We start from the raw sequence: 17,066 nt of genomic DNA on the forward strand, positions 1-17,066 counted from the left end.
TACAAGCATCATCTATACACAATAATCAAGAAACACTTCCATACTAATCACAATCAATCATTCAATTTATTAACATAACCTTCATCCATTTCCCTAGAACAAAATCTAAGCTAACATAATGAAGAAATACATTGAAAACAAGGTAAAATAAGAATAAAAACAAGATTAAACAAATAAACTAATTAATCTATTCAAATCAATAAACAAAAAGCAAAAAATAAGAATTAAGCAAGAAATAAAGATGACAGAAAGTTAGAAAATGCTCATTGAATAGATGAGAAGAAGTTCCACAAAGTTGCTTCTTCAACCTCTCAAAAACTCCATGTAAATCCAAGCTTTTTCTCTCTACACTACTCCTAAACTAACCCTAAGAGAGAGAAAATAAAGGCTAAACTAATCTAAACTATCTAAAATAAAATATTGATTAAAAGTTATCTTGAAAATGACCCAAAGAGGGTATTTATAATACAAGCTAAAAACAATATAAAAGAAAAGAAAAAGAAATAAAACCAAACTTAAACAATTAAAATACTAAACTAAAAACCAAAAATAAACAAAACAACCATAAAATAAAATAAAAGGAAAATGAAAATGAAAAAGAAAAACCCAAAACCCACTAATTTAACCCCGAAACCCACGAAACAATCAGACAACCAAAACCCCCCTTTCTCGTGGCTGCTCTGAAATTTCATCACCATCACAGCAAACAATCATCACCGTTCATCGAAAATCATCATCAAGCATCACCACATCGCAGCCGTTCGATTTTCTTTAAAAGTCACGCGCGAAGCTCGTGAAATGGTTCGGTAGAACCATGGGTTGGTGCGACCGAACTACGGGGTTGGTTCGGTCAAATCATGAGTGTGTTCGACCACACCTCTTCAAATTACAAAACCTCAAAAGTTTCTGACTCGAACATCGACCAAACTCCTTTGGTTTTGCTTGAACTTGACTGATTTTCATTTGCTCTGAATTGCGGATGTTGCTTGGGCGATATGGGGTGAGAAGGAGGTGGTTTGGTGGTGATTAATGGCGGTTTTCGCGGTGGTTGTGGAGGCTGTTGGGGTTTGCGCGTGAGTGGTGTGATGGTGGAACAGGGGGTGTGAAATGGTGGTAGATTGAAGGTTGTGGGTAATAGATTGGGTTTTGGTTGTTGATTTGCGTGGGTGAGTTGGAGGTGAGGTGGTGAATTGGTTGCTGATTGTAGTTGTTACGAGTGGAAACAGGGGAAGGGCGTGGTTCAGGTGGTTTGCTGAATTGAGGTTGGTGGTTGATTGGTGGCTGACGGAAGGTGCGGTTTATGTGTGGTGAAGGACGGTGGAACAGGGGAGAATTGATGGTTGGCTGTGCTGTGCTGCTGCTGGCAGCTTGGTGGTTATTGATTGGTGATGTTGGTGTTGTTGGGCTGAATTGGCTGGTGGCAATTGTTGCTTTGGTGGCTGACGGTGGTTGATTGTGTGGGTGGCTGAAAGTGGTGCTGGCAGCAGCAAGAGGAGGGAGCATTGTGCATTTTCCTCGAACCTCGGACCCCGAACACGATTTGAACTTGAAACCCGGAACACCTACAACCAAAAACACGAGGGTATTACCACGAAATAAAATAAAATAAAGATGAAATAAAATAAAATTAAATTAAATTAAGATAAATAAAATTAAATAAGATAAGAAAAATAAAGTAAAATAAAAAGCTAAAACTAAATAAAATAATAAAATAAAATGAAATGAAATAAAATAAAATAAAACAAACTAGAAACTAAAAGAAAATAAAATAAATAAAATGAGAGAAGCGGGAAATTGTTAACTAAAACTACAAAAATAAACTAAAAACTAATTAAAACTACTAAAATACTCAAAATAAAGATAAAAGACGAGAATAAGCAAATAAAAGAAATAAAGAACAAAATGGGCTAAATTATTGTAAAATAAACCGGAAAGCGACTCAATAAACACCCTAAAAGTGACATAAAAGTCACTTATCACCGTTGTATTAAGTTTCCTAAAGCTAGAGTTGAGGATGTCCCCCTCAAGATAGGAGAATTCACTATCCCCATTGATTTCATTGTGCTAGAGATTGCGAAAAATTACCATATTCCGATCATTTTAGGGAGACCTTTCTTAGTTACCTTGGCCCTTGGGAGCTTTGATAGATTTTAAGGGAGGTCGTATTACTTTGCGAGTTGGTAACATGAGGAAAGTTTTGAGCTTAAACCGATGCATGAGTCCTTGTCCCTTGTAAAAGGAATCATGAGTGCTAATTCCCTTCGTTCATTTGATTATGTGTGTGTGATTAATTCTTCAACTAACGATGTTCATGAGATTTTTGATGATGTTCTTGTGAGTTTTGATTGCATGAAACTTAGTGAAGAGTAAAAGGAGCTTTCAAAGGCTATAGACAAAGAGGTAATTGACATTTCGCATTGGTTTGAGCTTTGCCCTCAAGAGGAGGAGGATGATTCCATGGATGTGGATGGTGTGAAACCGTCTACAAGAAGAAATAAGGCTAAGAAAAAGGCAAAAGCTTCTAGGAAGAAGAGAATGAGAATGAAGTTGAAGCAACAGAGGCTTGCTTTAAAAGTCCAATTAAACGAAGTTTTATCAAGAAACAATGAAAAGTTGCTAATTATTGAAGAGGAATTTGTGCCTTCAACCACTTTAAAGAAGGCGGTGTTCTTTGACCCTCCGTGATTTGGAGGAAGGGTTAAGCAAGTGCTTCCTTGGAGGCATATCTAAACTTTTCTTTTGATTTTTTTTTCCTTAATTTTCTTTCTTTTATTTTCTTTTCTTTCACTTGTTTTTCTATTGGATTTATAGGGTGAACTCATGGAGTTGGATTAATTCAAGTGAGCATGAGCAATGGAAAGGTATTTCACGGTTTTTGATGAGATTTTATTCAATTTTATTGAATTTTGAGGTAAGAGGGTAAGAAATGGTAGTGAGGTAAGATAGGGAAAATTGTGCTTATATTTGAAGAAAGTTTGAACTTTGTGGGTTCATTGTGGTGCTATCATTATTTTTGGATGTTGAACCCACTGTCAACATGTTTTAAAACTGATATATTTGGTGGGTTTAATAATCCCAGGTGATATTAGTCTATAAACCTACAATAGAACGCACCGAGCAATAATTTTAAGAAGAGAAGGCATGCCACGCAGGGGCGCGGGCACGCCATGCACGGGTGCGCTATAGTCGAGCTCGGGCGCGCACCCCTGCTGCCGTGCTTCTTCTTCTTTCTTTCTCTTTTCTTTCCCCCATTCCCTATCATTCTTTCTCACACCATCTTTCCTCTTTCTCACTCTAAACCGCACGAAACCCATACTCCTTGCTTATCAAATTCATTAGAAATTCATTAAATTTCATCCAAAATCATCAAATTTCTCCAACATTTTCATCATTTAAAACCAAATTTACACTACTTTCATCCATATCAATCTCCAATCTATCTCCTCCATTATTGAAGCAATTCGGGCGGGGTTTTTCGTTCTTGAGGGAATTGGTGGCAAAAAATTGTTCAATCTTGCTCCTTGTATTGTATAATCATCTTCTTTTACTCTCAATTGCATTATTATATCATATAGTTGCAAGTATTAGATTTTTCATGGTTGTGAATAGTAGTAGTATGAATTTTGGTGATTTTGATGATTGATATTGAATTTTGGATGATTATTTGTGTTGTTTGTTGATTGATAATAGCTTACATTATGTTGTTTGATGTTTTTGTAGCATATTTGAACATATTTGTTGTGAATTAGTGAAGTTGGTTTTTTGTAGTTTAGTTGTATTGAAGTTAGTCGGTTGAACTAAGGTGTGATTGGCAGTTTGGAGTGTTTAAGAAGTTGAATTTGTGATTTGGTTGTGATTGTTTGGTGAATCATCATGTCCAAATACTTGAAAGCCATCTCCTCCAAAACCATGAAAAGAAAAGCAAACATTTCCATAGAAGAACCATCACCCTCAAACACATCTTCTCCTCAATAACAAAACCTTGAACCCCTTCCCATTCCTAAAACTCGTTTTGTTGACAAAGCCAACAAGCCTATTTGGCAAAGCTTCCAAAAGAGAACCTGTAGGCCCTCACGGCATTACCATCGATTTAGCATGATAAAGTTGGGGATTGATGATGAGTTATGGGTTCTATTTAATAATCTGGGCTTTTGAACGCATGCTACTAAGATCTACCAGGCCTACTTTGAGCCTACTTAGGAGTTTTTGGCTTCTTTGAGTGTGACTCCTAATGGTGATAAAGAATATGAGATCACCTTCCAACTTTTCAATAATGTTCATGTTATGTCCTTAGCCGAATTCAATGTGGCCTTGGATTTCATTCCGAATGCGGATTTCTTCTTTTCCGATCGCGAGCACGAGTATTAAGATGGTTTCTCTCCAGATGCCTTTTGGCATACAATCTCGGGTTTTCACAAGTTTGGTGCTCGTTTTTCTCTTGTAAGAGACATTTATCAACAGTGTATGAGAGTGCTCCATAGGCTATTGGGGTACTCGGTGTTCCCTAAACAAGATTTAGAAAAGTTGTCGTTCCTCGAGTTGCAAGCTTTGTGGATAGCAACTACGGAAGAGTATAAGGGTCGGCTAAACCTTAGGCGGATTTTCTTGAGGAATTATTTGGACATGAAGGGTAGCCGGTTAGGTGAAATTCTTTGTTGTAGCATGATCACAAGGTTGGCTGTGAAGCTTAAGTATAAGTGGTATCTTCTTTCTTGCACGCCGGTAGGGGATCTTGATACCCTTTACCTATCCCCAAGGATGATAAAGATATGGAAGATGTTCTCAATAAGGAAAGGCAATCCCAAGAACATCAACAACAACATCAACAACAACATCCTTAACACCAACATCAAGAACAACAACACCAAAATACAAGCTCCGACTTGGATGCCCTTTGTGCTCAAATGAAGGATATGAAAATCCGGTTGGAGGGTATGTATGATCAAGATTTTTAGGCCCTCTACACTCAAATGAGAGGTATTTTGGGGATGTAATAAGGTATATTTCTTCAACGACAACAATTGTATGATGCGGGTGTTAGCCAGGGGGATATAACTCCCCCGGTTAACTACCCATACTTTCCACCTTAACATGGTTCTATAACATCTTATGGGGATGATGGGGTACCTACGTACCCATATTGGCAAGGACCCTCGACGTCCAACACCGAGACTCGCCAATTCCTCGATGAGCACGGTAACTATGATTACCGTGTTCCTGGTAGGAGCGACTATAGGGGTGATCCTAATTAACCCTATGTGCACCCCGAGCACCACTACCGCTCGCTATGCCCGAGCAATTTACTCCTCTTGCCCCTTGGAACTAAGAAAACTTCAAGGGGCACAAAGGTTGGCCACTCGGTTACACCGGAGGACGGGATCCTTACGGTCCCCCATACGGGTTTTCCTATTATAAGGGCGGCAATGATAGAGCCGGGCTAAGTGGTAGTGGTAGCTAGTTTCTTCATTTTTGTGTTGTTTGCCTCCATCCCCTATTTTATGTGTGCTTGCTTGTGTTGATGGGATGTTGAGATGTATACATGTTTGGCTTGGGGGAACTTTATTTTTCGTAGGGGTTTGTCTCGGTGGCCAATATTGTTGTTGAGCTTGCCTTGTTTTTCTTTTGCCTTTTTTGTTTGATAGTCTCATTTCTTGATCTCTTTTTTATGGTGTTTGTTTGTTACTTTCATGAGCTTTCCTTGCCTATTCTTTCTATCTTATTCTTGTTGTTGTTATGATGATTCTTCTTTGATGATGATGCATGTGTTCCTACCACAAATCCAAAACCCTAATATCCAAATCCCATGAATCCAAACCCTTGAATAAAAATTTTATAGTTTAGTTCTTTGTAGTTAGTTAGGTGTTTAGTTGGTTAATTAGTTTTTATTTACTTATCTTTACTTTTTGATACTTTAGTTTATTTTTGCTTTGTAGTTTCTTTTTATTTTATTTTGTTTTGAAGTTACTAACCATTTTCTTTGTGTATAGTTCCTTTTTATACTTTTCTTCTCACATGGCTTTGATGATGTAGCTATTAACTTTGGATCTCAACGAAGGTGGTCGCTTTTGAAAGACTTATGTCTTCGATAAGTGCAATTACTAGATTTATAAAGGATCACGATTATGGAGATAATTAGTTCATTCTATAAGGTCCTCAATGTTTGGTGCTAGATATGACATTTGATCTTTGGGCTAGCTTAATGGCCCAAAGCCTTATAGAATGGAACCTACAAGGTCACACATAAGAGTATTGGGTTAAACAAGTTAGAGGCCCATTATTGGGCCTCATGAGTTCATGACATACCATGTTGATAATTGGGCTTGGATAGTTAGAAGAGTTTAAAGGGTTTTGGACTTGACATGGTTTTATTTCTAGGTATGATCTATAAAATAAAAAACCATGCCTAGGGTTGCATTAGACAACAACTGACATACAGTGAATTGTCACACAAGCAATCAAGCTTCTCAATAACCCTAACTCTCTCTCTCTACTCAGTCGTCTCTCTCTCCTCCCTGTCCGTATGACCCTCCTCCTTGGGTGGCGCGTGTGGTGGTGTTGTGGTGTGTTCGTGGCTCAAATATTTGTTGAAGGTTGATTGAAGTGTTCAGTCACAGCTAACTAGCATTAGTGGAGGTTTAATCCGTGCTCGTGGACTAAGTAGAGGAATCACACGTGGGGTTCTTTATCTCTCATTGTTCTTGCTCGATCGCATGTGGAATCACGCTTCAAAGGTACGATTATATGTTCTTTATGTGTTATGCATCAGATCTTGGGTTTAGGTACTGTATGAATATGATTCATGATTTTCGGTTGCGTAGTATTTATAAACTCCTACAGTAATATCAGTTTGCCTATTGCATTTACGCATACTGACTATAATTCCTTGATAGTCCACAATTTTAATTCAATTAGGAGGGAGAATAATCTAATCATGGGTCAATTATTATATTAAATGTGATTTAACTCTTGGAATTGATTAAATGTGATTTAATAATGCTCAAAATAGCCATGAAGAGATCCGAACTATGCCCTAGATTACTCGAAAATTACGAACCCCCCACCCTATTTTTTCGAAGATTTCGAGACACTAAACCCTAATTTGTAAAATTTGTGTTTTGGTTTTGATTTAATTCGGTAGTTATGTGTTTAAAGAATTTAATAAATTTGACTTCATGATAAATTATGAAATTTTCATGATCAAATCATTTAATTTAAGTGTTAAATAAAATTGGGGATTAATTTCATGAAGAACCTTAATTTCAAGATTGAATGTGATTTAATTTTGAAATTAATTGGACCACATTAACATTAATTTAATTTTACAAAATATGTTTTGTTTTATTTAAGTTCAAAAAAAGGGATTTTAGCAGCGGCAACGGCGGTTGAGTGGCGCAGCCACGGCGGCTGCCGCTGCAAGTGGTTCGGAGGGAGGGGTGGGGTGGGACAGGAGGACGGGTCAGTAAAGGCAGCAACAACAGCATCGTGCAAGGGGTGCGCGGCACTGCTGCTGCTGTTGTGCACCGCTGCAGAACAGCGTACACCTCAAGGTGTACGACCACCGTGGCCGGCTTTGGCTGGCCACACCACGGTGGCTGGTGCACATTTTTTAAAAAAAAATTATTTATTTTAAAAAATTTCAAGATAAATATGATTTATTTTGGATGAGATAAAATATTTTGAAAATATGATCTTCTATTTTGAAAGATAAATTCGACTTTATTTGGATAAAATCTTTTATTTTAGGATAAAATCAAATCTTTCAAAAGTTGTTATATTTGATATTATCCATATTTAAAGTTGTTAAATTGGTAATTATCCATAATTAAAGTTCTTAATTTTGGATAAGATTGATTAGGATATTCTGAGCATATTCCAAAAGGATAATGATTGATTTAAATAATGTGATTATCCCATTATTAATTTTGGATATAATTGATTTAAAATTTTGTGATTGGCTGGTAATTAGGATCGAATTTCTTAACTTTGTTAGGAAATCTTTAAGGATAAATATGATTTATCTTTTAAGATTAAAATAAGATTTAATTCTATCTCATGACTAATATAAAATATACTCCGTATGGTATTTTATTGATGGTCATGAATAATATATGATATTATCTAATTACATTAATTAAAAATATGAGATATTTTGGTTCCATGTTTCCTTAATTGTGAACATTCGATGTTGTAGTTTAGGAAAGCATGATGAGTGATTTATTATGTGGCAATTTTATAATATATGATATTGTTTATTTCTATATATTGACTAGTATGGCCCAGTAGATTGCTAAATACGATATGCGCATCGTGATGTATTTTTGTAATCTTAGTACGGTCTACGTACCGATAAAGTATTTTTGTAATTTTATCTCATTTAATTTAAGTAGAAGATAGAATAGAGTAAAATTACAGGTTGCAGTTAATCCAAAAAGCCCATGAAGTGAAGGCCCAAAGGAGTAAGGTGGATGAGATCCATGATGATTCAAGTGGGAGCATTTACTTTATTTGTTTTCTAAGGATTATGGGCCATGCTATGTCTTGTTTATACATTCAGTTTATTATGCATGTTAAATTTTATTGATGTTTTGTGATGATACGCTAGAGTTCACTATTTAATCACAACATAATAAATCTAGGTCCCAGTAATATTGAGGTTGCTTTTCCAATCAAAAACCCGATGAAACCTTCTATATTTATGATGGGTCATGCCTCAGCTGGGTGTTATATTATATCTTTGGGGAGTGGGGGTAGATCACGTTCTACGCTTTTGATTGGTTAAGCTCAACAAGGTTACCTAAAGAGTTTAGAACCTTGAAGCTAAGGGTAATAATTAAACATGTGATGATTAATTATTCAACCAAGAGTTACAAAGAGTTGTAATCAGTAAAGAGTTTACTCACCTTGAAAATGCAATACTTGATGGTAGGGCCTCAGTCCGGTCAATTATTGCACAAATAAAGGATCTTGGAATCATTCTATTCAATAGGGATCAATTAAAATTGAATTAATGCTTTAAGGTTACCAGTTTTAAAATCGCTTATGGTACTTTAAATTTTATTAAACATAATTGAATTTTGTGTTTACTCATTAGTAACATGTTGTTCTAATTTTATTATTATATATAATCTCCTCGATTGAAAATAAAGTTGAGAAATGTTCTCAAAAGGTTAAAATATAATCCATAAAACTATATTCCAATTTTGCTAAAATAAATAATGATTGAATAAGACATAGAAAAATCATGAAAAGTGCTTAAAGTAGTTAAGCAAAGCATCATTTTGAACCTAAGAGAACTGTTCTAAGTGGCTCAAATGGGAAAGGTTTAGGAATATATGAGGAATGCATTAAGAAGTCATAGGCCAAGAAATGCAAACAAGTTTCTATTTCTCAAACCTAGAACTGCTTACATGCTAAAAGTTGTTATGAACAACAAATGTTTCTAATTAAATGGACCAATTCAAATTGATTAGAAACTACCTCATATAGTTGGAAGGTAAAAGAATGGAAATGTTCCAATTTAAAAAGTATATTATAGAAATTGATTTAGAACATTGCTACTTCTTGGACGTATGATGTCTTGTTTAATTCTCTCTCGTTGAGAATGAGGTTTAACTAAAGGAAGAAGTTATGGCTAAGGGAGAAATAAATCTACAAGTTTAGAAGCAAATGTTGCTACATCACTAGTAGAATCTACAAGTCTGGAAGCAAAAGTTGCAACTTTACAAGTAGAACCTATATTTCACCTTACCTTATTATTGGCTAGAATTAAATAAATGTTATTCATTCTTGCCATTATCAAAACACCATTCAATGTTAGTAATGACTAAGCATCGAAGATTCTAAAACGTGGAATAAATGTTATTCTATGCTACATTGAGTCATAATGTATTTTGAGATTGCTAAATAGGTTCAAAGTTCTATATGATAGAAATAATTAAACCATTTCTATATATATAAATTGTCTCTAAAATGTCAATTAATTCGAATGAAAATGAACATTGCATGCGGAAGATCCAAAGGGATGGACTTTCAATATCATTCGATTATGAATCCATTGATATATGTAAATATCATTCTAATTTGAAATTATTGACAAATTCACTATTTAAAGAAATACATATCGATGTAAGAAAACCAAAGGTTCAAAGGCTAGAGACGGACAATAAAACGTCATTTGTGATACAATCACTTCTTGTGCTTAGTTGAAGCATAAGAGTGAAAGTTTTGAAAAGTTAAAAAATGTTCAGTATGAAATTCAGTATCAACTTGACAAGATAATGATTGCGTTACAATTTGATTGTAACTGTGAAAATTTGAGTGAAGAGATTTAATTGGAAACACATTCAAAATATTTCGATATGATCGTAATAATGAAAATATAAGCCAAGACCTTGATGAACATCCAAGAGTTGTGAAATCGTTTTACGACAAACTCCGAACGAAAACCTTGTGAAGTGTTTATGAAGGGAGCTATCAATCTATATGAGATATATTTTGATAATAGAAAAAATTACCTATCTTCCAACTATTATTCAGGGGATATACTTTTAAGATAAGCTACAAAACTAAACAAACTACATAGGTCAAATCAAATTATAGCAAAGGCTTCATATGTGATATTGATAAGAAAAGTTATTATTAAGTCTTTCTACAAAGCAAGGAATAAATGTTGTATTAAATCGTTTAATGCACGATCAATTCCTATACAGAGCACGGGGTACCACTACACAAATCATACTTAGCACAAAATTTTTGTTGCTCAAGTAGGTGCCCTTATGGAAATTGTTCCAAAAGATCAAGTGGGAGTAGGGTAAATCTTGAAAGAGTTCGAGAAAAGCAACAAACAAACATGGTTCAAACCATGGTTGGTTAACCGTATGCTAAAAGTGCCTCCTCAAAAAGGAAAGTGGGAGTATAAGAATCTCGAAAAATTCGAGAGCCTTGAAAGAGTTCAAGAAAAATGATTTCGAAAATCTTGAAGAAATTTGAGAAATAACCATATCGAATCAAAGCAACAATATGAGCATGATTCACCTCATGTTACAAATGACAATGCGTGGTCTCATTAAGTGTAATAGGAATAATAACCATGTGTCGAAGGTAGTACATTCCAAGTGCACATCCTCTATTGTCGTTTCTCATTGAAAACTAAACAAAGTTGTTGTATGAGTTTCAATTGTTGCATAAAAATCCACAAGGATGGGTAGCATATGTAAAACTTAGCCAAAAAAAATATGATTTCATATTGACTAAGAGTTCTAAAATATTCATTTTGGAACATGATGATTATGCAAGTAATAAATATGATTTGACAAGTTATGACTCCAAGTGGTTTAAAAACCAGGAAATCTGAAAATGATTCTAAATCTGTAAGCAAGTGTGTCACACTTAAATAATTTGCTTAATTGGGTGAGACCCATTATAAGCAAAACAGACAAGATAGAAGAATATTTTCTAAGTAAAGCAAAGACTTGTTAGAGGATTCAACTAATTCATAATATGACTATTACTACGATGAAACCTTTACATTAGTCATTTGCAAAGATCTATTAAAGATATTTTAGTGATTTCTACCTTATAAGATTTGGTAGATGGATTTCAAAATACTTTCTTGAAATTGTTCATGAAAGAAGATTTGTATATGATACAATTAAAAGTTTGAAGATTCAATAATCCTAGGGATGCAATATGCAAAGGACGCATCATGCAATATACAATTAAATTTTGTGAGTAAATCAAATCGTTTGATGTTCTCGTAAAATGAGGAAAAGGTCTTGTGTGTACAAGATGTTTAGTGGGAGCTATAAAGTCTTCTTGGTCTAGTATAAAGAGCAAATTATTCATTGCTTGAAGAGTCAAGTGGTGGGTAGTGCATTTTGTATGATAAACCTTGAAGAGGATAATGAGTACATTTGGGATTCAAGATCTATAGAGATAGGTCTCGAAGGATGTTTGAGTTTGGTTAAGAAACTTATATTGATAAGATTCTTATAAGGTTCAACAGTATATTGAAAGGAGTTTCAATCCCGTGTAACATGGCACATTTCTTAATGATTCAATGCTTTAAGAAAGGTTGATGAAATTAAGGTTTTGAGTGATGATCCTCATGCATCATGCATGTCATGGACTATACTCGTTTATTTGATTCACGCGTTTTAAGAACAAGTGATGATAGATTTCAATCAAAATCCAATATAACGTTGGAATACAAATTAGAAATTCCAAATTTCCTTGCGAAAGGGGCGAAGGAAATTCTTAATGTATGGAAATGAATATGATTATAAAATTTAGAAATTGCAAAATTCATGTTTATGAGAATGTCTCATGAACTCTACTTACTAAACCCCTTCCATTACCAAAGCATGAGAAACATGCTAATAAAATTGGATTGAGGCAAATGATGTAATTAGAAGTTGTATTTGTTTTTGGAGAAAAACTAGTTACATATGTAATACTGACAAGTGACTTTTATGTCACTTTTAGGGTGTTTATTGAGTCGCTTTCCGGCTTATTTTCCAATAATTTAGCTCATTTTGTTCTTTATTTTTATTATTTTGCTTATTCTCGTCTTTTATCTTTTTATTTAAGTATTTTGTAGTTTTTAGTTAAATTTAGATTAACTTAGTTTTATTAATTCCTAGTTTCTCTCTTTTTATTTATTTTTCTTTTAGTTTCTAATTTGTTTTCTTTATTTTATGTTATTTCATTTAATTTTATTATGTATTTAGTTTTAGAATTTTATTTTACTTTATTTATCTTATTTTATTTTACTTTATTTATCTTGTTTTATTTTATTTTATTTTAGTTTTTGTCCCTATTTCTCTCGGTTTTCTTGGTTTGTGTAGGATTGTGCTCGGAGGTCCAAGGTTCGAGGTTCAATATACCTGTCTCAAGTTTTGAGTCATAAATGGAGTCTCGAAATCAAGCCAAACATCATTCATAAGCTACTGCCCCTAACTAACCTACTGCCGCCAGCTTATCATACACCCCACCATCACCTAAACCTACACCACACACTCTTCACCTCAATTCCCCTGCTCCCAGCTTCCTCACATATTCCCACACCTCCAATCACCACCACGCAAACCACCAGCCTCCTACAGCAGCACTGTCCAGCCGCGCAACATCTGCCGCCACCCTCACTTAACCACCATTTGCAACCTCACGCACCTAGCAACACCAAATCAACAACCAATTCCCAAACATCGCTCCCACAACAACCAATTAACCACCATTTCACACCCCCTGTTCCACCGTAACACCACTCACGCGCAAACCGTCGCAACCAATTCACCACCTCACCAACACTCCCCTGCTGCCAGCCGCAACTCAACCCAGCCACACCTCCCATTTTGCCACAAAAACCGCCAGCAATTACCACCTTCAATTTGACTCCAGAAGCCACCCAAACCACCTGAACCACCAACACCCCGCAACACCAAATAAACCACAAACTCACACATTAACCACCACAATCCCCTGCTACCTTCGCGCACCACCTTCAGCCACAACCAAACCAGGACCACCTACACCCAGCCACACCGCCCTGAACCACTAATCACCCCCGTAACAACCACCAGCTCCACCTACAACCTTCATTTCACCACTAATCCGCAACAACAATTACCACCTCCAATCAACAACAACCACCCAAATCACCACCAAGTTACTCACCAATTAAGCCACGCAACTCACAACAACCCAAACTCACAGAGCAACCAATTTGAGGCCGCACAAACCTGTCAAAAAGCGCACAAATTGGAGTCCAAAATAAGAGTTGAGGCAGTAGCTTTGCGCGACCTGTGCGCGACTTCTGTGCGGGCGCGCAATTGTGGGTCAATCACGAGCTATTCACGTGATTTTTATGAAAATTGGACGACCACGATTTCTTCAATTAATCCAAAGGCCGAGAATCTGGTGATGCTAGATGATGATGATGTTGATTTACGGTGGTGATTATGATGATTTTTTGCTGATTGATGATGGAGAATGAGAGCAGCCATATTCGAAAGGGAAGGAGAAAGGGGTCTTGTGGGATTTCATGGGTTTGGACGAGTTTAGGGGGTTTTGGGGTTTTTTTTTCCCATTTCATTTTCTTTTATTTTTATTTTATTGTAGTTTTGTTTTTTTGGTTTTTAGTTTAGTTATTTTAATTATTTTATTTAGTTTTATTTCTCTTTATTTTCTTTTCTTTTATTTTTATTTAACTTGTATTATAAATACCCCTTTGGAATTATTTTCTCACAACTTTCAATCAACATTTTATTATAGATAGATTAGATTAGTTTAGCCTATATTTTCTCTCTCTTAGGGTTAGATTAGGATTTTCTCTCTCTAGTTTTAGGAGTAATTGTAGAGAGAGAAAGCTTGGATTTCCATGGAGTTTTTGAGAGGTTGAAGAAGCAATATTGTGGAACTTCTTCTCATCTATTCAATGAGCATTTTCTAAATTTCTCCCATCTTTATTTCTTTGCTTAATTCTTAGTTTTTGCGTTTTGTTTGTTGATTTGAGTAGATTAATTAGTTTGTTTGTTTAATCTTGTTTTTATTCTTATTTTACCTTGTTTTCCATGTCTTTCTTCATTATGTTAGCGTAGGTTTTGTTCTAGGGAATTGGATGAAGGTTATATTAATGAATTGAATGATTGATTGTGATTAGTATGAAATTGTTTCTTGATTATTTTGTATGGATGATGCTTTTATGGATTAGAATCTTTCTAGCTAATCGATTCTATGCTCTTAATTGTGCTTTCAATCAATTGTGCGAGAGTAAGTTGGTTGAGAGCCCTAAATTCTTCCATACCTTTGCTAGGCTAGTTGCACGAGAGTGAATTAGTTTAGTAGGATAATTAACATGCTTAGTTGTGCGAGAGTGAGTTAAATGTGTTGAAAATCCTAATCAAGGTCATTTTCATCTAATTGTATGATGTTGTTGAATGCATTGATGTAATTGGATTCCACTTTCCCTAGTTTTCGTTATATGCTCTTAGTAGTGTTTGGTTTAATCTCTCTCTATCTCACGACCTTTCCTAGTAGTGTAGTTGGCACAAATTAATACACTTAATCCTTTTGGGTTCGACCCTTTACTTGCCACTAACTAGTTTAGTGTAAGTTTAGGTATTATAAATTTCTAATTTGGTTAGGGTTAGTAGTCCCAACGACCTACTTTTACCCTCTATCAAATTTTTGTGCCGTTGCCGGGGAGTAAGGCGTTCATTAGTTTGTGTTGATTAGATTAGCTAGGTTCTTGTATATTATTTGATTTTTGTTTGCTTTTCTTTGTTCTTTGTATAAAAATGGCATGCTTATCTTTTCCTCAATTTGATGGTGAACCCTTCTATGCTTACTTTGAAAGACTAGATGGTTTTCCTTAGTTACCATGGGTGTTCTCTTAGTGATGCTTGTGGTATAGCTTATTGGGGCATGAATGAGTATACTAGGGGAATGGTTGAGGACATGAATAATGGTAGATTTTGTCATTTGTCTATGCATGATGCTTGGGATTTCTTCACATGGTTTGCTAGGGATTCTTTTGATAGAGAATGTCATGTTTCTTATTTTGGTTCTCAATGCCAAGATTCTTTTAATTTTTGCATGAATTCTGTTGATGCTTCTTATGTGCCTTGTGATGATCCAAGTATACAAATTGACACCTTTCCCCCTTATGCTCATTTTGATGAGGTTTGTGCTAATCTTGATGATGTGCAATTTGACTTTGAACATGAAACTCAACCCAATAACATTGATGCCCAAATTCTCTCTCAAATGCAATATCTCACCCAAAAACTCCAAGAGTTTCAAGAGGAACAAAAATTGAGAGAAGTGAGGCTTACCCAAGTGATGAGTGCTATGTTTTATTTAGATGGACGTGAGGCACCTCACTTGGAGTGTGAGAGTGTTGTTGAGGATGATGTAGGGCAAGGGTGTGAAGTTGAGGGGATATTTTCTTGTGATGAGAGGATTTTGATCCTTTTCATTCCCTATTTGAGCTTGATTCACCCCCTTTGAGAGCTTCCCTTGGTGAGGATGTGAGTGAGTCATCTTCATGTTTGAATGAGGGAGTTCATGAGGATGATAATGAGGAATTTGAGCAATCAAGAGAGATTGAGAGTCCCTTGAGTGATGGTGGAAGAGTTGTGAATGAAGAAAATGTCGATTTTGAGGATTGCAACCCCCTTCCCCATCTTGATGAGTCTATCTTGCATGTTTGTGACCCTTCTATCCATGAGTCTTTGGACTCATTTGAGGTTATGGCTAGTATGTTCATTGAAGGTGTAACAAAACATTATAGCCTTTTGAGAGAGTTCATTGGCAATGCTTAATGGGAAAGGGATGGGTTTGAGAGAAACCTTTATACTTTCATGCATTGTTTAAAGACTCTAGGCTTTGAGGATCTTGAGGGAGTTGTTGTTCATCGTTGTGATAGAGAGGAGGATAAGGTTATTTCTATTGGAAAGTTTTTGTTACAGGGAGATTTGAGTCATGAGTGTTCTTTTGAGGATTCTATGATTGATTTTCATGCTCTCATTGGTGATGTGAGGCCATGTGAGACCATTGTTTCTACTCCCCTTCCTCATGTCCCTTTTCTCAAGGAAATTTTACCACATCTCCTACTATCCCATGTTCCTCCCTTCTTTTGTCAAAGAGCCTATTGAGGACCTTCTCTTGTTTGATGAGACTTTTCCTTTTCATCCTCCTATTATTGAGGAAATGGGTGATTGTGCCACCCAAAAAGATTTTGAGGAGGTTTTTTCTTTTTATTATTTTCCTTACTTTTCTTCTAATATTTCTTCTTATTTTCTTGATTTTTCTTTTGATTTTGGCATCTTCCTCCTCACTTACGTGCAATAATCTTGTTGCACGTCCTCCTCCCGTCATTTGCCTACTTGTTATCCTATGAAATGTGTAGTACTGCATTTGATAAGCTCTTGCGTTCGTTGTAATATTATTTACTAGAGTGGTCTCGCTTGGACGTTAAACAAGCCTTTCTCGGGAAGTAACCCGAGGTTTTTATTGCTTTCATTTTCTTTTCTTTTTAGATTAGATTTTCTCTCATGGAAATGTTT

This window comes from Chenopodium album, chromosome 4 (genome assembly GCF_948465745.1).
Source record: "Chenopodium album chromosome 4, dcCheAlbu1.1, whole genome shotgun sequence".
Classification (NCBI taxonomy): Eukaryota; Viridiplantae; Streptophyta; class Magnoliopsida; order Caryophyllales; family Amaranthaceae; genus Chenopodium; species Chenopodium album.